This window comes from Plecotus auritus, assembly GCF_963455305.1.
Source record: "Plecotus auritus genome assembly, chromosome: X".
Lineage (NCBI taxonomy): Eukaryota > Metazoa > Chordata > Mammalia > Chiroptera > Vespertilionidae > Plecotus > Plecotus auritus.
Genome location: NC_137784.1, coordinates 104202631 through 104224712, shown reverse-complemented (window position 1 = coordinate 104224712; position 22082 = coordinate 104202631). Strand labels below are relative to the sequence as shown.

The 22082-nt window shown below is 39.0% G+C and overlaps 1 protein-coding gene across 1 annotated transcript in view; it reads left to right on the top strand.

The window, feature by feature from the left end:
- Positions 1-22082, top strand: part of TENM1 (teneurin transmembrane protein 1) — a 1003294-nt gene that overhangs the window by 184798 nt on the left and 796414 nt on the right. The window contains exon 3 of the mRNA XM_080653537.1: positions 14026-14055. The gene's annotated coding sequence lies outside the window, so the exon portion shown is untranslated. The remainder of the gene's footprint in view (positions 1-14025; positions 14056-22082) is intronic.

Here is a 22082-nt window from a genome sequence, read left to right as displayed (position 1 = left end):
CACTCGTTTTTAAACTGGCTTTTTCGCTTTACATGAGCACAGAAATCCCCGATGCATTTATGAATTTGTAAAAACTTTAATTCATTAGCTGGAAAAAGGAAAGATGGCGAATATGAGGCCTCTTATGGTGGCTTTCTTGAGGAGTGGTGTCTATATTGGATCGCCATGTGTCTCTCCCTTCCCCTACATCCTGCTTACTTTAGGGGAAGTTTTTGCAACAGATCTGGCCTGATCCTTTAAAGGGATAACATCCTTGATTTAACGTTTGAGTTGTAACCACAGCATTGGGACTCATTAGTAATACTCCCATTTGCTCTAAAACGTCCCTTCCCCAGAGGTTAATAGGTAAATGATCAAGCACATAAGGTGTAAAATATCCCGTATTTCCTTCTAAATCTTCCCATTTGATAAGCTGCACACTCTGTTGAGGCTGAGAGACTTGGCCAATGCCTTGTAGATTGGCAGTAACTGTATTAAGAGGCCATGCAGGGGGCCAGTGCCTGGAGGCAATCACGGAAACATCTGCCCCGGTATCTATTGTTCCTCGGAAAAATTTCCCATTTAATTTTAACTCTAGCTCTGGGTGCCCTTGTTTAACTAGCTGTGCCCAGTACATTTGATTAGAGGATCCAAATCCTCTTTCTCCCCAAAGCTCTGTGGAGAGAAGTTTCCCAGCTGTACAATAGGGCAAGATTACAATCTGGGCTATCCTAGTTTCTGGAGAAATTTGAATTATGGTACTTGTTATCTGTGCTATAACTTTAATTTCACCAGTATAGTCTTGATTTATCACACCTGGTAAAACTTGAAATCCTTTCATAGATAAGCTACTTCTTCCTAAAATAAGTCCCATAGTGCCCTTAGGTAATGGTCCATAAATCCCTGTAGGGATTGCTTGTGGACCCATATCGGGAGTTAGTACATATTTGGCAGTGGGACAGAGGTCCAATCCTGCACTTCCTGGGGTGGCGCAGTAGAGTTCCCTGATAGTGGACTGGTTGTAGGCAGGCCGGTATGGTACGACAGTGCCCCTACTGTTTGGCGGGGCCGGGCCGGCCCCATTTGCTGTTTCCCTGATGTGGGTCAAGAGGCTGGCCATCAATGCCTCTCTGGGAGCGGCAGTTATTGGCCCAGTGTTTTCCCCTGCCGCAGCAAGGACAAAACCCCAACTGCAGAGCAGGGAGACTAGGAGCTGAACTTCCTTGTCCCCTTGAGGCAACCTGTTGCCAGCAATTCTTTGCAATATGGCCTGGCCTTCCGTAAGTGAAACAAGTCTGTTTTTCTTTGCTCCCGGAATGGTCCCTTTGCAGAGACTCCTTCAATGCAGCAGCCAAAGTTACTCCCTGAACATAGGATGGCCCAATATCAGCACAAATACGGATGAACTCAGAAATTGACCCCCTTTTTCTGTAGGGGTGTAGAGCCTCCTGACATGTTCTATTGGCATTCTCAAAAGCCAGTTGCTTCACTAACAGGGATCCCGTATTGGAATCTCCAACCACTCTGTCTACTGCCTGAAACAACCGTGCCACAAAGTCCTGATAGGGCTCCTCTGGCCCTTGTATAATTTTTGTAACGTCCATGCTTTTTTCTCCCTTAGTGGGCAACTCCCTCCAAGCCTTAGTGCCACAAATATTTATCTGCTGATAAGCTTGCAAAGGGAACATCATCTGAGCCTGTAAGCTGCTACATGTTCCAGTTCCTATTAACATTTCAAGAGTGATAGGCACACCTTGTTGTTGATTTTTAGCTGCCTGTTTTTCACTAATTTCAGTCCAATTGGATTTCCACAGTAAATAATCTCCAGGGGAAAGACATGCCTTAGCCAATGTTTGCCAGTCTTGAGGAGGCAGAGCTTCACTAATTACAGTGTCAATCAAGCTCAAGCAAATGGAGAAGTGAGGCCATACGTGGAGACAGAGGTTTTAAACTCCTTGAGGGTTTTAAAAGGAATGGCCTCGTACACTCTCAGTATCTGCCCTGGGTTGGTAGGGTCTGGCCTTTCTAGGATCGGATACATTGAAAATCCTGTAATATCCTCTCCAGCTCGTCTTGCCTCGTGTAAGGTCAGCTGTAAAGGGGATAGTACCGGCGGCATAGCAGTTGTAGTTACTTTCATATTTGGCTGTGTGCCAGTTTCTGGCCGTAAAGGCCGGGGGGTTAGGGTCGTTTTTTCAAAACTGTGAGCAAGATCTTCCTCATCATCTAAATCATCTCGCTCATGGTAATGTTTGTATCTCCTTTTCTCAATCTCTGGCTTCTGCTCATATTTAGGAGGTAAATACTTGTTAGGCCGACTCTTAAGAGCAGCGGCAGGAGCGGCAGCGGGTGAAGGGGGGGAAAGTGGGGGTAAGGAGAAGGAGGAGGAGGAGGAGGAGGAGGAAGAATCTCCTTTCCGAGACTCTGAATTACCCATGTTTATACCCGGTTATTCAAGTGAATTCACAATTCACAACACACAATACACTTCCCAAAAACTTACCTTAATCTGCGCGCACGTTGTGGAAGTGACCCCCTCGCCTATTTTCCCTCCATACTCAGGTCCCTGTTCGGGCGCCAAATGTGGTGTGGTGTTTCTTCCTTTTCCGTGTCCCGCACGGAAAGGGAGAAAGACAGGTTCCTGAGGGGAGGAGCTGGGGGTTAAGAAATTAGAGAAAGAAAGAGACAAGAGACAGAAGTAGATTCAAGCTGGGTGCTGGGTGGCTTCCTATCCTCTGATAGACAGTCACCCTCACCTCAGACAACACAGCATATTTATTGGTTTCCAAAAGGGATTTTATGATAAAAAGGAGTTTCGGGTGTGCCCAAATCCTATTCATCAGGATCTGAGTAAGCTCCTTATTTTGGGTGGGTTAAGGTCCTTTTTGTTCCTCATTCCAAGTACATGGAATCAGTACTGATAACAGGATTCTGCCAGTGCCCTTGGGCTCAGCTGAATAAGAATTAAAAAGGTATCCATGTGCCTTCCCAGACGGCGCTCTACAGGAAACTGAATCTTTGTGGAAAGACCCTAAGAGATGTTGGGCTTTATGGAAGAGGAAAATGCACATATTCAGTTGGCTTGTAGAGAGAACAGTATGAGGAAGGTTTCAAAGACAAATGTGGTACCCACCACCATTCATTCAGTCAATAAATATTTTGGTGTGCTTACCACATACCAGATTGTGTTCTAGGAACCAGGGATATAATAAACAAGATTAACCAAGTTCCTGCTTTTATGCAACTTGCATTTTAACGGAAACAATAAGTTAACAAATGTACATATATTAGTTAGGAATACATGTTATAAAGAAAAATAAACCAAGACAAGGCAATAAAGGATGGTGTAGTGCAGCTAGAGTGTTATTTTAGCTATGATGGTCATGGGCCTTCTCTCTGAGGAGGTGACACTTGATCAGAGACATGAATGAAGTGCAGGGGCCAGCTGTACAAAACCTAGGGGGAGGGGGCCAGCATTCTAAACAGATTGATTAATAAGTGAATGTGCCCTGAAGTGGTACTAAGCTTGGAGTATTAGAAGAACAAAAAGCAAGCCAGTAAGGTTGGAGCTTAGTGATACAAGGGTGGCAGGGGCAGTTTGTGTGGGGCTCTGGAAGCCATGGTGTGGAATTCAGTTTTATTTTAAGTTTGATGGAAAGTCTTTGGAGGCCTTTGGGCTGAAGAGTTAGGCGATCTAATTTATGTTTTAGAAAGATTATCCTGTTTTTCTGGGTAGAAAGTTATTTTAGGGAGGCAAGAATTGAAATGCTGAGACCAGTTAAGAGGTTATTGCCATAGTCTGGGTGCTGGCTGATGGTGGGTGATATGGACAAAAGTTGGAGTGGTAGAGGTGGTGAGCAGTGACTAGATTCAGAAGGTGTTTTGAAAGTAAACCTGATAAAACTTGTTGATTGATTGGAGGGAAAGAAGGGAGGGCACCAAGGTTTTTGGTCTGAGTAAATTGGGTAAGTAGGGATGCTATTTATAGGGGTGGGGTTATAAGATTGGGGAATGTTTGGGAGGAAAACCAAGGGAGATTTTGAACATGTTAAATTTGAGATGCCCATACTGTAACTAAGTGGTGATTACCAAGTGGTAAGCAGATGGATACATAAGTATGAAGTTCAGAGTGTGGTTAGAATTGAAGTTATAAATTGAGGAGTAGACACATGGTTTTTAAACTGTGTAAATAGAGATAATCTAGTGAGTGAGTGTGGATAGAGGTCCAATGAATATGCATTCCATAGAAATTGCTATCACTGAGATTTATTTGTTCAGTCAACAAATACAGTAGTCCCCCCCCCACCCTTTATCTGCAGTTTCTCTTTCCTCGGTTTCACTTTCCATAGTTTCAGTTACCCATGGTCACTGTGGTTTGAAAATATTAAATGGAAAATTCCAGAAATGAACAATTCACAAGTTTTAAATTGTGTACCATTTTGTGTAAATGTGATGGAACCTTGCGCTGTATTGCTCCACTTCACCCAGGATGTGAATCATCTCTTTATCCAGTGCTCCACACTATACACTGAGTGGCCAGATTATTATGATCTCTGAACACATAATAATCTGGCCACTCAGTGTATATCCTATATAATAAAAGGCTAATATGCAAATTGTCCCCTCGACCAGGAGTTCGACCAGCAGGCAGGCTGGCCAACCGCCCATGTCCCCTCCCCCTGGCCAGGCTGACCGGACCCCACCCATGCACGGATTCATGCACCGGGCCTCTAATATATACATACTGAGTGGCCAGATATATGATATATGGTTCTACATATGGTATTAGCAGTTTTAGGCATCCAGTAGGGCTCTTGGAATGTATCTCCTGCAGATAAGGGGGGAGGCTACTGTATTTTTTAGTGCTTATTATATGTTAGGCACTGTCCTAAGCTCTGGGGATATTGTGAAGAACCAGATAGATAAAGCTACTGCCCTTACAGAGCTTAGAATGAAAAGCTACATGGCTGATAAGAGGATCAGGACAAAAGTTTCTCCCAGAAAGATAGATTAAAATGTTGAGTTTTACAAAGAATAAAACAAACCTAACCATTGCTAAGTCAGTCTGATTCAGTTAAGCCAGAAGACAGAGAAAATAAGAGTTCAAGGTATGTGTGGGAGATGGGAAAGCCAGAGAAATTCAAAGCCGGGGACTCCTCCAAGAGTGAAGTTAGATATCTCTGGAGAACTTGCAGGCAGAACCGAATGAAACCTTGAATAGAAATTTTTGCACCTATTGGGGAAATGTCTTTCTCACCTAGAGTAGATTTAGAATGAAAGGACAGCTAGGAATCACAAGTAGAGAAAATATCAGAAAGGCAGTAAGTGGTCATGAGCTCAGGTTCCAAAGTCACACTGACATGGCTTTATGTTTGCCATTTTTAGCTATGTGACTTAGGCATCGTACTCTTTCTGAGTCCCAGTTTCCCCACCTAGGAATTAGGGAAGAAAATACTGACCTCATATGGTACATGTGAGGATTAAAAGGTTAATGTATAGAAAGTATCTAACAAGATGCCTGATATATAGTAAGAACTCAATAAATGTTAGCTTATAATAATACTAATTCTGATTATAATAAAGTGAGAATTTTCTACAGCTTAGCTAGTTTGTATCTCCTTCAGGCTGATATTTCCTCCCAACAAATTGAGGAAAGAAATGGGGTTAATGAGGCTCACCAGTAAGCTTGTTGATGCTTGGTAAATATATCTGCTTTTGTGATTTTCTTCTCTTAATTTCACCCTTTCATTTTTCATTGTTTATTGGTCAAGATCTTTTCATATGTTTCCTCCCAGCTGTCTCATGGAGAAATAAAAAAAATTTCTTCAAGTGGGCATCTTGTAATCTCTAGAGCACTGCTTTCTCAAACATGAATGTGCACAGGAATCACCAGGGGACCTTGTTACAATGCAGATCCATGCAGTAGGTCTGAGGTGGGGCTGGGGAGCCTGCCTTTATACACGCTTCCAGATGATGCCGATGCTGGTGCTGCTCTACATGCACCAACCTTTGAGTAGCATTGAGCTAGGAAAATGAGCTGGAGAACACTAGAAAATGTGCATGAAGTGCAGGAGCTGGGGCAGCCGGTGACCTTAGTCTCAAATAAGTGAGGCATGACTTCTCCTGCTGGTCATCTTGGCCTCAAGTGGTTCCTTATACTGCACCCAGTGTAAAAAGAAGCTGTAGAGGTGGGGAACAGGGTTATAAAACAGGAATGCTGCACATGAATCCTTACCATCTCCATGTTGTCCTGAAACAGATGTGAATGCACAGCTGTCTACTACAAAGAGAGCTTCCGAGGAAAGTCTCCATGGAGCAATATATCTTACTTTTATTATTTTCCTCTTTATGATGTTTTCTTTACTCAATCCCATGAAAAAATCACATAATGGGATTTTATTGTAGCCTGTTTGAATAGATAGGACAATGGAGAAATAATATAGTCAAGAAAGTGTTCCCACAACTAAAAGAAGTTTATCTGAGAAATGTTTGTGGCAGAACATAAGCAACCATTAGAAATAAAATTTGGGCAAGATGAAAAATCATTCAATATAAATTGCATATTGTTTATCAGAGATACTTGTAATATACAGAAAGATTTTCATTATGATTATTGTGATAAAAATGTGGCTTCAAATATATTGTTCCAATATGACCAGCATTTTTTATTGCAGAAATAGTCCTTACTCAAGAAAGGTCTATAATAAATGGAGATTGAAATAGACAATATATTTAGATGCTACTGAATATCCTCAGATAGCTTGCTTTTCATCAAGTAAACCAGAAATTGATGGTGGCAGTATTCCTTGTTTGTTGGCCTTTTCAATGTGTTCCACCTTTTTAATTAATGAAGCATTGAGTTTTATTCCATTATTTTAGAGACATTTATCATCTTTGTGTATTATTCAGTCTTTCTTGGTTGTATAAAATCATTTAGTTTTCTTTTTTAAATATATTTGTTTATTTTTCAATTACAGTTGACATACACTATTATATTAGTTTCAGGTGTACAACATAGTGATCAGGCATTTGTATGGCTTATAAAGTGATTACCCCAATAATAAATCTACTACCTATCTGACACCATACTTAGTAATTACAGTATTATTGACTATACTCCCTATGCTGTACTTTACATCCTCATGATTATTCTGTAACTACCAATTTGTACTTAATCTCTTCATAAGATCATTTAGTTTTCAATCTGCAGCCTTTAGTTACTTTTCTGTAGATGATTGATTGAAATGAGAAGCAGAACAGTGAGGTGTTGAACAGCATGGGCTTTACAGATAGATTTGAATCCTGCCACTGCCACTTACTACCTATGTGACTATGGAGAAGTATCTTAAGCCTCTTGTGTCAGCTTCTTCATCTGTAAAATTGGAGTAATAATAGTCCTTAATTTATAAAATTGTTGTTAGTAATAAATGAGTTAACACATGTAAAATAGCTAAAACTATGACTGGCACAGTTGTGAACACTTACAAAGTGTTCAAAATATTTTGACTAATCTTATTAAGGATATTACCTGGTAAACATTTCATGTCAATACTCATGTTTTAGCTCCCCAGCCAGATGACAAACACATTTTAAGTATGGGGACAGTACCTTTTATTTTCTGTTATTTCTATTATTTTTGCATGTTTACCATCATCACTATAGATTTGGGTTGCAGATGCAGCTACCAAGAGGTGCATTATAAATATAAAACTGGAAACTTCAATGAGGAAACACTGCCATCAATAAGCAGTAGGTCATGAGGTGGGGTAAATGGAAAGCACATATTTTATCACTAATACTAATTATAATAAAGCTGTTTATTGAGTATCTATTTTACTATGAGACGCAATGTCTTCTCTTATTCTTCACAATAATTATATAATTAGAAAACTGAAACTCATAGAGGTTAGAAACAAGTTTCAAGTCACTCAACTAGGATTCCAACTGGTTACTCTCTAATTGCAAACACTTCATTGCTTCATCCCTTTTAAAAATATCTAGAATATAATTCTTGGTTAAAACAGCTGAATTGGGTTTACATAACAGTTCTACTCACTAAACACATAACACTTGATACCCAGAACCCCTGTTTGTACAGAAAGACCCTCTAAGTTTATGTCTAAAGTTACTTTCTAAAATACTTATTCCTCTGCCATTTCCCTGCCAGGTGGCTGCTCTTGCCTCTAGCACCCCATGATTTGGTCATGTCCTCAAAATTCCCCAGTTACTGTCCACCCAAGAGTATGCATTCTTTGTTATCAGGCCCCAGAATTTGTCCTCCTTTTCTTCATATAAGTTGTGATAATACATTTCTGATTTTTCCATTCAGTGGGAATAATCTAAATATGAAAACATTGTATTTCTCCATCTGTTTCAACACTTGGGCTAGCTATCACATTTTAATTAGTTAAGTACTACTCTGAAACAATGGTTCAGAACAAAGAGAATGATCAATACTGCTGGTTCAAGTCCAGATGTATGATAATGAGCATCTTGGACATAAACAGGATTACTTTGGTTGGTTTATCTTGGCATTGGCAGATTATTAAACCACTAAAAATCTCCTAGTTCTACTTTGCCTGGGGCCAATAATTTCAAGGAATTTTCGCTTCTTTCCTGATCACTTTTATTGCTTACTATTCTTAGGGAGTGTGTGTTGGGTGGGGGAGTTGGTAAAAGGTAAGAGTAGAGATGGTGATACATCAGAGAATAGGGAGATCTATGAATGTACTTTCTTATTCCCAAGAGTCATTAGTATGAGAATATATTTTGCCTTATATTGACTCAGTCACCTGAATAATACGTGTCATTAAGGTTTTGATTACAGTTTCTTCATCATTTGCTTTTCTTCCAAATTGAATATCATTTGCAAACTAGGAAATGTTTTCAATATCCTCATCCAAATAATTACATTCATATAAAAAAATCTGTTAATGAAACATTAGAGCTAAGGGCTTAATTGCTAAAAAATCAACTCCCAGAGCTAGAAAATTCAGTTAAGGTTCCATGGTAACAGGATCTATTATTAACTGTATAAATGTTATCTAATAACATTTTGAAATTAACCTGCTGGTTTAGGTACTTTCAGGACTATATAAAGTGTAAGGCACTGTTTAAAAATAAAACAGTCATTTAAATAGTTTCTCTGGTTAAAAATTAGGGACAACTTCACGTTCCTTCCAATTATATTATTCCTTATCATATTTTATGCTTATTTTTTATCAGTTAATAAGAAAATGCCTCATTTTTTTGAAGTATGATAGCATTTAATGTTGTTGAGTCATATTTTTCTGTTTTTTTCTAAAGAAAAAAACAACAGTAAAGGAAAATGCAAACACAAATTTAATGAGGCAGGAAAGTTGCTATAGGATGTGTCCTAAGAAGGGAATACAGGAGAGCAGATTTTCCTTTGAAAGGAAGAGTTCTAGATATAAGAAAATCGTTTTTGAAAATTTAAAGTATGATAAGGGGGACAAAGTTATCTCAAATTGAGGAAAAGATAATACATATTTATTTGCTACAAAAGATGAAAAATTGCCTGGGTTCATAAAAATAAATTGTAGGAAGGTGGAAAGAGTTTTCAGTAAGCACATCATTAATATCAAGGTAAAAATGATTGGATATTGAAACTACTGAATGTATGACTGAAAAGGTCTAGTGAGCATATTGAAAAAATGGTTCAGGAGTGGGAAGCACTGGTGAAATTTTCTCATTCATACAGTGCCCATGCCACAGATGGCAAAGCAGGGAGCCAAGGCAGGGCAACGGTTTTCCCAAGGGCATACAGCACAACAGTAGCAAGCTCAGCATATAGAAGAATGCCAGACTCCACTCCAGAGAAAAAACAAATCATCATGAGAGACTCCTTCATCACCATGGCATTCAAATACTGGAAGAAGCATTTATTAGACACATGCTGTTTATTGATCACTGTTGCTTAACACAAAGGATCCAAAACAAAAAGACATGCATTTGCCCATGAGAAGCTTTTTATCAATTTTGGAAGTCAAGGTCTAACATATTTACATTAACACCTGGAGGGTAAATCCAAGTTCAGGTAAAACACAAGGATCTAAAAGACTGCATGGTGCAGATATACGTATGTTGCTGGAGAAATTCCAATTAAAAGTAGGTGGTTATGGGGTATGTAACTAAAATATGATGGAGCTTCAGCTGCTAGTGCTATGTTGACATGATAGGAAAAGACTGAAAACTGACTTTTAATAATAATACAGGTTTAGGTTAATAATAAGGAATATCTTTCATTAATAAAAAAATATTGAGCTCCTTTTTAAAAATATATTTTTATTGATTTCAGAGAGGTGGGGAGAGGGAGAGCGAGATAGAAACATCAATGATGAGAGAGAATCATTGTTTGGCTGCCTCCTGCACAACCCACACTGGGGGTCGCGCCTGCAACCGGGTCACTGACCAGGAATTGAACCGTGACCTCCTGGTTCATAGGCCAACACTCAACCACTGAGCCACGCCAGTTAGGTTATTGAGCTCTTTTCACAGCACTTTTTGGGACTGATATAAGAAGTCAAAGGATATAGTACATGCTTCCTGTTCTTCATAAGCTTATGGTTTAGTTGTAGAGACAAGGCATCACTTTTGAGGTGTAAGACATAGATAAGGAAATTGGAGATATGTAAACAGGAAATCAAATGAGCATTCTGGAATGATCTTAGAGAAGATGGACTCTGAGGATTATTGACAGCCTGGTGATGTGGAAATACTGTAAGCTATACACAGTGGCTTTAAACGTATCCAGCTCTGATACTTATCGGTATGTGGCTTGGCTGAGCCTCTATTTCTTTACCTATAAAACTAGGGATGTAATACCTAACTTATAGGGATCCTTTGAACATTGTCAACAATGAATACAAAGGTATAGGGCTTCTTTTCAGGGTAGTGAAAATGTTCATAAATTAATTGTGGCCATACTTGCACAACTTTATGAATATCCTAATATCAAATAATTGTATATTTTAAATGGGTGAGTTGTAAGGTGATATATATTCAAAAAGTTAAACATAAATTTACCATATGAAAAAAGTTTACCATATGCATTAACAATTCTACTTCTAGATACATACACAAGTATAATAAAAATGTATGTCTAAAACATATTTTAATGTTCATAACAGTGTTGTTATTCCTAAAAGGCAAAAAATTTACCTAACTCAAATGTCTATAAACTGGTGAATGGATGAGTAAAAGGTAGCATATCCATAAAATGGAATATTAGTCAGCCATAAAAAGGAACGAAGTTCTGATATATGCTACAACATCGATAAATCTCAAAAACACTTCGCTAAGTTAAAGAAGACAGAAGCAAAAGACTACATACTGTATGATTGCATTCATATATAATGCTCTGAAAAGGAAAATCTATAGAGACACAATAGATTAGTGGTTACCAAAGGCTGGTAGTGGGAATAGAAAGTGACTGCAAATGAGCACAGGGGATGTTTTGGAGGTGATGTAAATATTCTAAAATTGTATTGTGGCTCCCTAGCTGATTTGGTTCAGTGGATAGAGTGTCGGCCTGTGGACCAAAATATCCCGGGTTTGATTTCTGTCAAGGGCACATACCTTGGTTGTAGGCTCCTCCCCGGCACAGGCCATGGTCAGGGCTCATGCAGGAGGCAACCAATCAATGAGTTTCTCTCACATCAATGTGTCTGTCTTTCACTCTCTCTTCCACTCTCCCTAAAAATCAATGGAAAAATATCCTCGGGTGAGGATTAATAAAATTTGTTTGTGGTTATGGTTGCACAACTCCTTGACTTAACTAAAAAAATAATTGAATTGTACATTCTAAATTGGTATATTTTATGGTATGTAAATTATATCTCAATAAAACTTTAAAGGATTCAAAGTGTCAAGTAATATATGCTTAAAAATGGTAGGTTCTATCATTGTTGAAGTGATCATGGAGGGCCTTCTAAGAAAGGGACCTTTTAAAAAATATGTATATTTTTCAATTGATTTTAGAGAGGAAGGGAGAGGGAGAGAGATAGAAACATCAATGGTAAGAGAGAATCATTGATCTGCTGCCTCCTGCACAACCCCCACTGGGGATTGAGCCCGCAACCCGGGCACTTGCCCTGACCAGGAATTGAATCCTGACCTTCTAGTTCATAGGTCAATGCTCAACCACTGAGCAATACTGGCCAGGCAGAAAGGGACCTTTAGTGATATGTGATGGGTAAGGTGTGGCTAAATGATCGGGAAATGAAGTAGGAAGGATAGGGACATAGTATGAGCAGTGGCCTGGAGTGGGAAATACACTGAGTGGCCAGATTATTATGATCTCTGAACGCATAATAATCTGGCCACTCAGTGTATATCCTATATAATAAAAGGCTAATATGCAAACTGTCCCCTTGACCAGGAGTTCGACCAGCAGTCAGGCCAGCCAACCGCCAATGTCCCCTCCCCCTGGCCAGGCTGGCCGGACCCCACACATGCACGAATTCATGTACCAGGCCTCTAATTATCTATCTATCTATATCTATCTATCTATCTATCTATCTATCTATCTATCTATCTATCATCTATCCATCTATATCTATCTATCTATATATCTATATCTATATCTATATCTATATCTATATCTATATCTATATCTATATCTATATCTATATCTATATCTATATCTATACTGAGTGGCCAGATTATTATGCATTCAGAGATCATAATAATCTGGCCACTCAGTGTAGTCTTAGTGTAATTAGTGTTGCTATAGAGCTGACTAAAGTAGTGAGTCTGTACTAGGGGATATTGATAGATAAGGAACTATTGGAAACAGACCCAAGAATGAAAAACAGACCCATGGCTGACACATACCATTGATGAGTAGGTAGAAATGAAGAGATTTGAATGGTAGAGGCCCCAGGTGATAGAGATAATTTATAATCTGGGTGGTGCTGATCCAAAATATTTAGAAGCTGAGTTAGGAAGAACTTAGATGATAGTATGTGATGTGGTGTGGTGTGGTGTGGTACGATGTGGTGTGACCAGTGCCTAAGCAGTAACTTATATAAGATCAGTTTTGTGTCTGAGCGAATAGGCTAGAAGGGCCAGCCTGAGAAGCCAGGCCTAGAGTGATTAGCATGGGAACAGGTCTAAGGTAAATATATTGTGGAGACATGTAGGTAAAACACAGACAAAAAGTGGGATCCAACTGACTGTCTTTTCTCTGGCTGCTGGTGGAATCATGTAAGCACTGACCAAACTATTTTCCAGTCTTATGAGTTATTTCAGTAAGCAGCCCTGTCAACATCATGCCCTCCAGCTTTCCAAAAAATTTAGTGAGATCATTTGGGGGAGAAATCTCTGAATGCCTTCTCGAAGTTGTCTAGAATTTTAAAGATTTCCCAACCAACTTATAGCAAATCCTTACAGTGCTTAATCTAAGTGGTGTGATAAGATCATGACCTTTTCAGAAATGCCTTTGATGTCAATCCTAATTCTGCCAAATTTTACCTGACAGGGTAAGAATGAAACATTATAAGCTAGTTTGTCAAGCATCTCAGTAATCTGTTGTGGCAATAATCTGTTGCAACTCAGCTCTGCAATGATGGGCCTGTTTAATGATGTTCCCTGACTTGGAAGGAACTTATTAAGTGTTTGATCATTGATTAATGAAGTAAAAATGCACTAGGTAGACCTTGAAGTGATAAACGGAACAGTAACCTTGGCAGCCAATAGTCGCTCCTGCCCATGGTCCACACTGTCATTTATTCTGAAAATGATGACTGCTCATTTTCTTATCCACATACCTACAATGACTCAGAAAAACCAGTGTTGACAATCAACAGATACAGAAATGAGAAATATTGCAGGTAACTCCTATTTTGAGTTATAATTACCATTATAAAAGTGAAAAAAATTTGCCCATAAAGCATTAGAGTTGTAAAAGCCCACTTTTCCTCAAATGGCCTTTCTGATGTGTAAATGAAAAAAACTATGCTATCATTTCTGATAATATAAACATAAAAGATCAAGTTAATTGAAATTGCATTTTTATTTTTTCAGGTACACTTTATGATTGACCGTAACAGCAAAGTAAGTATGTAATATTTTTGAGTTGATTATCCATTCAGTTTCAGAATGCTTTTAATCTCCTTCATTATGTATCCTATTTTCCCAAAGATCATATAGATACCACAGTTCACAAACTGAAGAAATGGGATTATTTTTGTGTTTATTGTTTTTCTTAATAATTTCATCAGTTATCAGGTTTCTTTCTGTTAAAATTTCCCTCCATGTCCACACATTATTAACTGCTTAGAGGGTTGACCGCGCACGGCACACTAATTTTCCTGCCCTCTGCTTTGTGCCTCAGTGTGATGCACAGGTTAGATCTGAAATATTGGGATATTTTTATAGACCAGCGGCTCATGAATCCCTATTGAGGCTTGTTTGCCATGAGTAAAATTTTTCTTTAATTGTTCAGGCTAGATTTTAGCTTGCCATTCCAGACTGTAGTCTTTGAAGCTTCTTTCTAGAGGTAATCTCTCAATGTGATCATAAGGCACATGACCAGCAACACCACTTTTTATCAAAAAAATCCATAGATAACATTCTGAACATAGCATTCATAACATTCAAAACCACTTGAAATATAAAACCAAGGGGGCATGGAAAATTCCATCAGACCTGAAGGTTTACCAGTGATGCCTGACAATTTCTTCCCTAGACTTCTAAAGATTTTTTTAGTCATTACAGTGCTTTAAACCTTTGACTACTAGTGCTCCAAACCTTGCTTCATGACAGTCCCTGAGTGGGCAATTCATTCACCAAGAATTACAGTTTCTTAAAAATGAAATGAGAATTTATTAGTTTGATAACACAAAGCAACTCTGCCCAACTGGCAGTCTTATAAATTAATGACAAATACTAGGATATGGCAATTCCTCCATTGCTGCCACAGATAGATAAATCTATGCCATATTATTCTGAATTTTATTGTCTCTTAAAACATCATCAGATTGATTTTAGAGTAGCAAAGACATAAAATAAACATACAAGATACCTTTGCCATAAAAGAGAGGAAAACCAGCTTTCTTTGTGCCAGAAAATTCTGTTGTCAAAATGGAATAATGTTTCTTTTTTTATTGAGTGTATTAGGGTGGCACTGGTTAACAAAATTATACAGGTTTCAGGTGCACAATTCCACAACACATCATCTGTACATTCTACTGTGTATTCACCACCCCAAGTCATCTTCATCCAACACTATTTATCCCCCTTATGCCATCCTCCTCCTCCTGCCAGTAATCATACACTGTTGTCCATGTCCATATTTCTGAGCAACTTCTTGTTTCACCACAAAAAAATGTATATCTGTTTCTTACTTTACTTAAAAAATGTGGAGCCAATTTGTTGTAGAAGAAAACTCACAGGACTGACAGAAAGAAAAAACAATGCTTTAGTCCTGCCTCTGTCACTAACAAGCTATATGACCTTTAACAAGGGACTTAAGTTCTCTGCACCTTAATTTCCACCTGTGTAAAATTATATGATTAAATTAGATGACCTTCAAGACCCCATTTGGCTTTACTGTCTTACAGTCTAATATGATGAATGTACCATAATGTTGCATGTACCATATTTACATTTATGTATCATAAGTGTAGGACCTGACAGCAGTATATAACTACAGAGCTAGCAACTTTTTGAGGATGAAAAGAGAGAATGTGGCTACTGAGGCACGCTAATATAATAACTAATATTTGTATATTATTAATTCACCCAACAAATATTTATTGAACCCCTAGGTCGCCAGATCACTGGTAGGTATAGATGTGAAAATGAAACATTCCCTTCCCCCTCACACATAATAGTGAAGGACATGAATCTGTAATGTAGAAACGTCTTAATTAACTAGACGCTTAGGGAAGAAGTTGTTAATTGAGGCTTTTAAAAATATATGTATATTTTTATTGATTTCAGAGAGGAAGGGAGAGAGAGGGATAGAGAGATAGAAACATCAATGATGACACAGAATCATTGATCAGCTGCCTCCTGCACACCCCCCACTGGAGATTGAGCCCACAACCCAGGCATGTGCCCTGACTGGGAATCAAACTGTGACATCCTGATTGATAGGTCGGCACTCAACCTTGGAGCCTCGCTGGCTGGGCTAATTGAGGCTTTTAAGAAATCAACACAGCTGTCTTTTATTTCATTCTTTGTGGTTGAAACTTTTTATAAAACTGTAGTCCACTTTACTACCTTAATAAGTACAGTTTAGTGAACATAATTGTGTTTTATTTTAGTATTTGGAATTTTTTCAAGGTCTCACATTCATCATTTTGAAAGCAGTTCTTATTGTACAGGAAAAGTAGGAGATCGTGATGATTTATATTAGTGTAAGCCACTTCTTGAGAGATGAATTTGTTTTTATTTCAGTAAATTCAAGGTATCTGCTTGCTTAGTCACCATGTTACTTTTTCTCATAAAAGTTGAGTATAGAATACGAAATAAAATGTTTCATTAGTTGGGCCTCAGTTAATTGAGGTTTTACTGTACATAAAATCCTAATTAGTAACATGGGGCTCTAGTTCCCTTTTTGGGAAGTAAGCAGTATGCTCAATTTTTGGTGTCATATTTAGTTAGGAACATGGGCTGACCACATATGATGGTATCAGAAGAGATGAACCAGAAAGGTGTGGGTAAAGCATGCTGTAGTTAATATTTTTTTTACCCAGCTTTATGGAGACATAATTGACATAAAATATTGTGTAAATTTAAGATATATTATGCAAAATGGGTAAAGGAATTTAAAGTATTTGAGGTAAAATGAACAGAGTAGGAAAAAGCTATTTGAAGAGCTCTCTTGTGGAAGAGTGAATAGAATCCCACTTGGAAGGGATCCAAAAGGTTGTTTAGTCCAATACCTCAATAACATCTATAATAATAAAATCATAATATGCTAATTAGACTGGACGTCCTTCCATCCTTCTGGACGAAGCTGGGGCTGCGAGAGAAGCCCGGGTCCCAGTTGCCTGCCAGCGGCTGCAGGGAAGCCCAGGTCCCGGGTGCTAGGGGGAAGCCGATGCCAGCAGCTTGAGAAAGGAAGGCCTAGTCTTGCACAATTTTCATGCATCGGGCCTCTAGTATTTATATAATACTTGAGTACCTTCTACAGCATTGCATTAGTCAGTGGTCGGCAAACTGCATCTCGCGAGCCACATGTGGCTTGCGAGCCGCGGTTTGCTGCTCTGTTGACTAATGAGTTTGCCGACCACTGTATTAGGTGACTTAGAACATCTGGAGAACTTCTGAAGCAGACTGTTCCACCCCCATGACCACCCCATCAGCTCTTCTTTTTACTGAGTTCAAATATATCCATCTATTGGTTTGAGTCATATAGTATACAACACACCATAGCCCCTCAGATATGTAAAAAACAGTTAAGCATGTGCTCCTATTGGATCTAATTTTCATTCCCCTGAATCTTTATAAGTGGACTCATTCTCCAGAAGGCAGAGCTGGCATTTAAGGCTCTGCCTACCTTTGACCTTATTTCTCATTATTTATCTCATTCCAGCTATACTTCAACCTCCTTGGACCTTTCTCTGTTTCATTAACATGTTTATTTTGTTTCCATCATGCCTTTGCTTCTTCTAGAATAGCCTCCTTTCCCTTCTGAGACCAGTGAACTTTCAAGTAATTGTTCAAGACCCAAGTCAAATGCCCTCTCTTTGTCAAATCTTCCTACCCTCCACTTCATAACCATCACCTTCCCTCAGAGAACTATTTCCTAATATGTTCTTATACTCATAGCCTGTGCCTTTTAAAAATTATTTATGACATTTAACATGTTTAGGTTTTGTGTATTTGCCCAACTTGAATGTGAACACTTGAGGTTAAATACCATGTCTTGTTCCAATTTCTTTCCCTAAATGTAATGTATTTGAAAAAATTCATGTATAAATGATATATAAAGTAGTATTTCATTTCATTCATTGGTCTTAAACTTCATTTATCTATTTCATGGGGTGTTACCTAATTTTTATAATCTGAAATGTGATTTGTTCAATCCAAAACTTCATTTGTTAGTCTTCCATCATATACCTTGCTTCTCAGCCTTTGTCTCTCCAGGTGAAGAAACTTACTGGTAGTACTTTTTGTCTATTCTCCATTCCATTAATTAAGTTTTTTTTCTGGAACTTTCCCATAAATATCATGGAGCAGAACCTAAACAGGAATAATTGGGTAATTGGGGGGGGGGGGGAGAATAAGGAGGCATGCCAGCAACTGATAGCACCATTCATCTTAGGTCAAAGCCCTCAACATTGTCATGCTGCCATCACCACTTCTTTTCATTGTCGATTGCTTCCCCCAGTTCAGCTCCTAATTCTCACAATCACATAGCAATTGTGATTATTTCCAAGTCAGTGGCTTATTATTAGTTTGTTTTCCTTTGCTCAATAATGCAAATTAGAAAGTGTTTTATTTAAAATTATGTGCATTTTAGCATATGGTACTAGAATATTAGTTCTTACTCTTCCTTTGATCATATGTCTTCCAAAGCATTGCAGGTCAATTCTTAATCAGCTTTTCACTGGAATTTATAGAAATTTACAGGATATTTTAAAGTCAGCTTCGACTCTCTCTCTCTCTCTCTCTCTCTCTCTCTCTCTCTCTCTCTCTCTCTCTCAAAAGGAGGGATGAGAAGGAAACGTGTAAAGAGTTAAATGGGGGCCTGAAGTTAGTTTCTTTAGGTAAAAAGAACCTCCTTCCTAAACAAAACAAACAAAAAATAAAACAAAAACAACCTCCTCAAGAAGCCATTTCAAACTTTAGCAGTATTAAGGAACCTGTAACCTACTACACAGTTCAAACATGACAGAATTTGCCTGCTTCACCAATAGTCTTAGAACAAGCAGTCTTGAACTTGAGTGACTGAAAGCTTAGATGAGTGATACAATAGCCCAAATGGAGCCCAAAAAGTAATGAGCATAAGTGAATGCTTTTTAAAATAGGGGGAGCATTAGGTAAAGTTTTTATTAGATAAACTATATATCTCCCCCTCCCTGTCAACAAATAGCATTTCAAATTCTTTCCTCTAGAGTCTATGGCAATACAGCCCTAACCTGGAAGGCTCCCACATAAACTGAAATCTATTTGAACACCAATATTATTTGGGGAATAATTGGTCTAAAATGCTTGGGAAGCTACTCATGTCACTGGATTTTTTATGAGATTGGATTTTCCCTCAGACACCTTGACTTGGATTCTAAGGAAAACTAAATCTTTTCTTTGGGGGTGTTGAGCAAGAATGTACTAGTAACATTTACTGTGCATCTCTGCAAACTAATATACTGTATGGTGAGACATAAATATTGATTTTCTGAACTTCTATTTCTGAGAAAAATCATATTTGAAAGTTACTGAAAATGAAGGATTTTTGTCCTAAATCCTATACTTGTAAATATTATATATTTGGGCCTTTTACTTTTTCCTTATGCCAAATATTTCTCCCTTTAAATAAAGACATATTTAGACTCAAATATGTAAATTGAATAAAAACTAGAAGGAGCTATTCTCACTTAAAGAAACCCTGTTTGGGGAAATTTATAGCAGGAATTCCCAGGCTCAGTCCTCTTCTGTGGTCTTGTAGGGCTTATAACCTTCTCTTCCAAGCATTGAACAAGTTCCTTTTTGTGCTTGATGTAGGATTTGCTATGCTAGGAGGCAGCTCTTTAAAGGCTTCTGTGAAATTCTACCAAACTGAACTAATGTTTTAAAGACTGGACCTAAGTTCAAACCAGTCAATCGAACACCAAACAAGAGAACATTCATTTAAAGCAATTAGAATTGGAAATAAAACTGTTGCATGAATCACTGAATTTAAAAGTTCTTAGCAGTCTCTGAACTGAGTATGTAGCATGGCAATATTTCATTCACTAAGTCAAATGATTACTTATTTTCATGCTTTGTTATTGCCTTTGAAAAAGCCATAAACTATTTTTAAAAACTAACCCATTATTGATGGAATTATAATATACTAGGGGCCCAGTGCACGAATTCATGCACCTTGAAAGGAACTGTGGGCTGTGAGGCTGCAGTGGGCACAGGGGCAGATCTTAGCCCATCCTCCCCGCCCCTGCCAGGCCCCTCCCACCGTGGCCCCTGGTCCCCTGTCTGCCAGCAGCCCTGCTCCCGCTGCCACCACTCCCATGTGCTGATGGCACCGGCCCCACTCGCACCCGCTGATGGCATGGAACGATTGGGGCCAGCACCATCAGTGGGTGCAAGCAGCAGCTGCTGCCCTGATCCCCCCTCAGGAGCAGGGGGATGTGGAGGGAAGCCCTTGGGTGATTGGGGCCAGCAGCCGCTGCTTGCACCCAACTGATGGTGCTGAGCGATTGGGACCGGCGTTGGGCACTGGCAGCAGGTGTGAGCAGTGGCTCCAGTGCCAGCTGGGAGTGCAAGTGGGGCCATCACTGGCAGCGGGTGCAAGATGTGGCTGCCAGCCCTGATTGCCCTTCAGGAGCAGGGGGAGGTGGAGAAGCCCTGAGGGGTGATCAGGACCAGTAGCCACCACTCGCACCTGCTGACAGTGCCTAGCGATCGGGGCTGGCATTGGGCGCTGGCAGTGGGTGCGAGCAGGGCCTGCACTGGCAGCAGGTGCAAACACCGGGTGGGACCATGGCATGTGGGAGCAAAGAATTTTCAGTAACCATCAGAGGCTCACCCTGATGACAGTGACCGGCGTCCCACCTTGGTCTGGCGCCCCAGCTCACCTGCTCCACCATCCTGCTGTGACCAACGCCCACCATGTTCCATGCTCTGCCACCTGCCGCCAATGCCCGCCATGTTCTGTGCATGGCCCTTGGTGGTCAGTGGAAGTCATAACAACTGGTTGTTCGGTTATTTGGTTGTTCCGCCATTAGGTCTATTTGCATATTATGGTTTTATATATGTAGATTTTCAATCTGAAAATTATCTTAGAGACTAACCTGACTGCCTCCTTTCTCAGATGACAAAATTGAGACCCTGAGAAAATGCAGGTTTTACACAACCTTGGTGTTCTCTCAGCTCAGTGATCTTTCCAGTACTGGAAGATGTTCCTTATGCATCAACTATTTGAGAACTATAACTTGAAGAGAACAATAATGAAGACATTAAAAATTTCCACTAATTCTCTGCTCCCCTTCATTTGCATAAGTAGCTGGGCTCAGAATCAGGCTTATTGGAGTGAGAGACTCTGCGTTGGAGCCAGAAGTAGAAGGAACTAGGGAAGGTAGTCCCAGACTATCTGACTTTCAGAGAAAAGTTGACCCAGATAAAAATTTACCTATGGAATACCATTAATCATGTAGCAATCCTGTGTTCACAGATTCCTACCAGCTCTCACTCCTAGATTCCAGCTTCCTACAGGTTTGTCCAATTTAAGGCATAGACTTAGAAGAATCCTTATACATAAGTCATATATTCATGTTGTTTGAGTCCTTTTCCTAACTTTCTTGACAAGTAGCCATTATACACATGCAGCTACGACATAACTTCATGCCATCCAACTATCCTAGTCACGCTCTCCTCAACATCTTAAGTATTATTGGTACACAATATTATATTGGTTATATTCGTTTCAGATGTACAGTATAGTGATTCAACCCTTTAAAGATGATGAGCCCATAATTGAACAAAGTACTCTAAATATAGTTTGAGTACTCAAGTTAGATCAAGAGTATCATCTTTTTCTTTCTAGAGCCTACATTTCTATTCACACAGCATATGCTCACATCAACCACATCATCCTGCCAACTCATTGTGCTTACAGTCAACTAAAATTTTATATACATGCTAATTTAAAGCCAATTTCTCCCACAACGTACTTAGGTAGTAAAGATATTTTTAATACAAATGCAGAATTTTATATATCTATGAAATTATAACATGTCATATTTAGATCATAGTTATATATCCTGGCATGAATTTTGGGTGTCATGATTGTATCATTCAACAGATTAGCTATTCAGACTAGTTCAGTATCATCTAGAAACTATTTCCTAACCCATGGTGTGTATACTAGTAGAAATATTAAATAGTTTGAGGAAAAGATGATCACTGGAGGC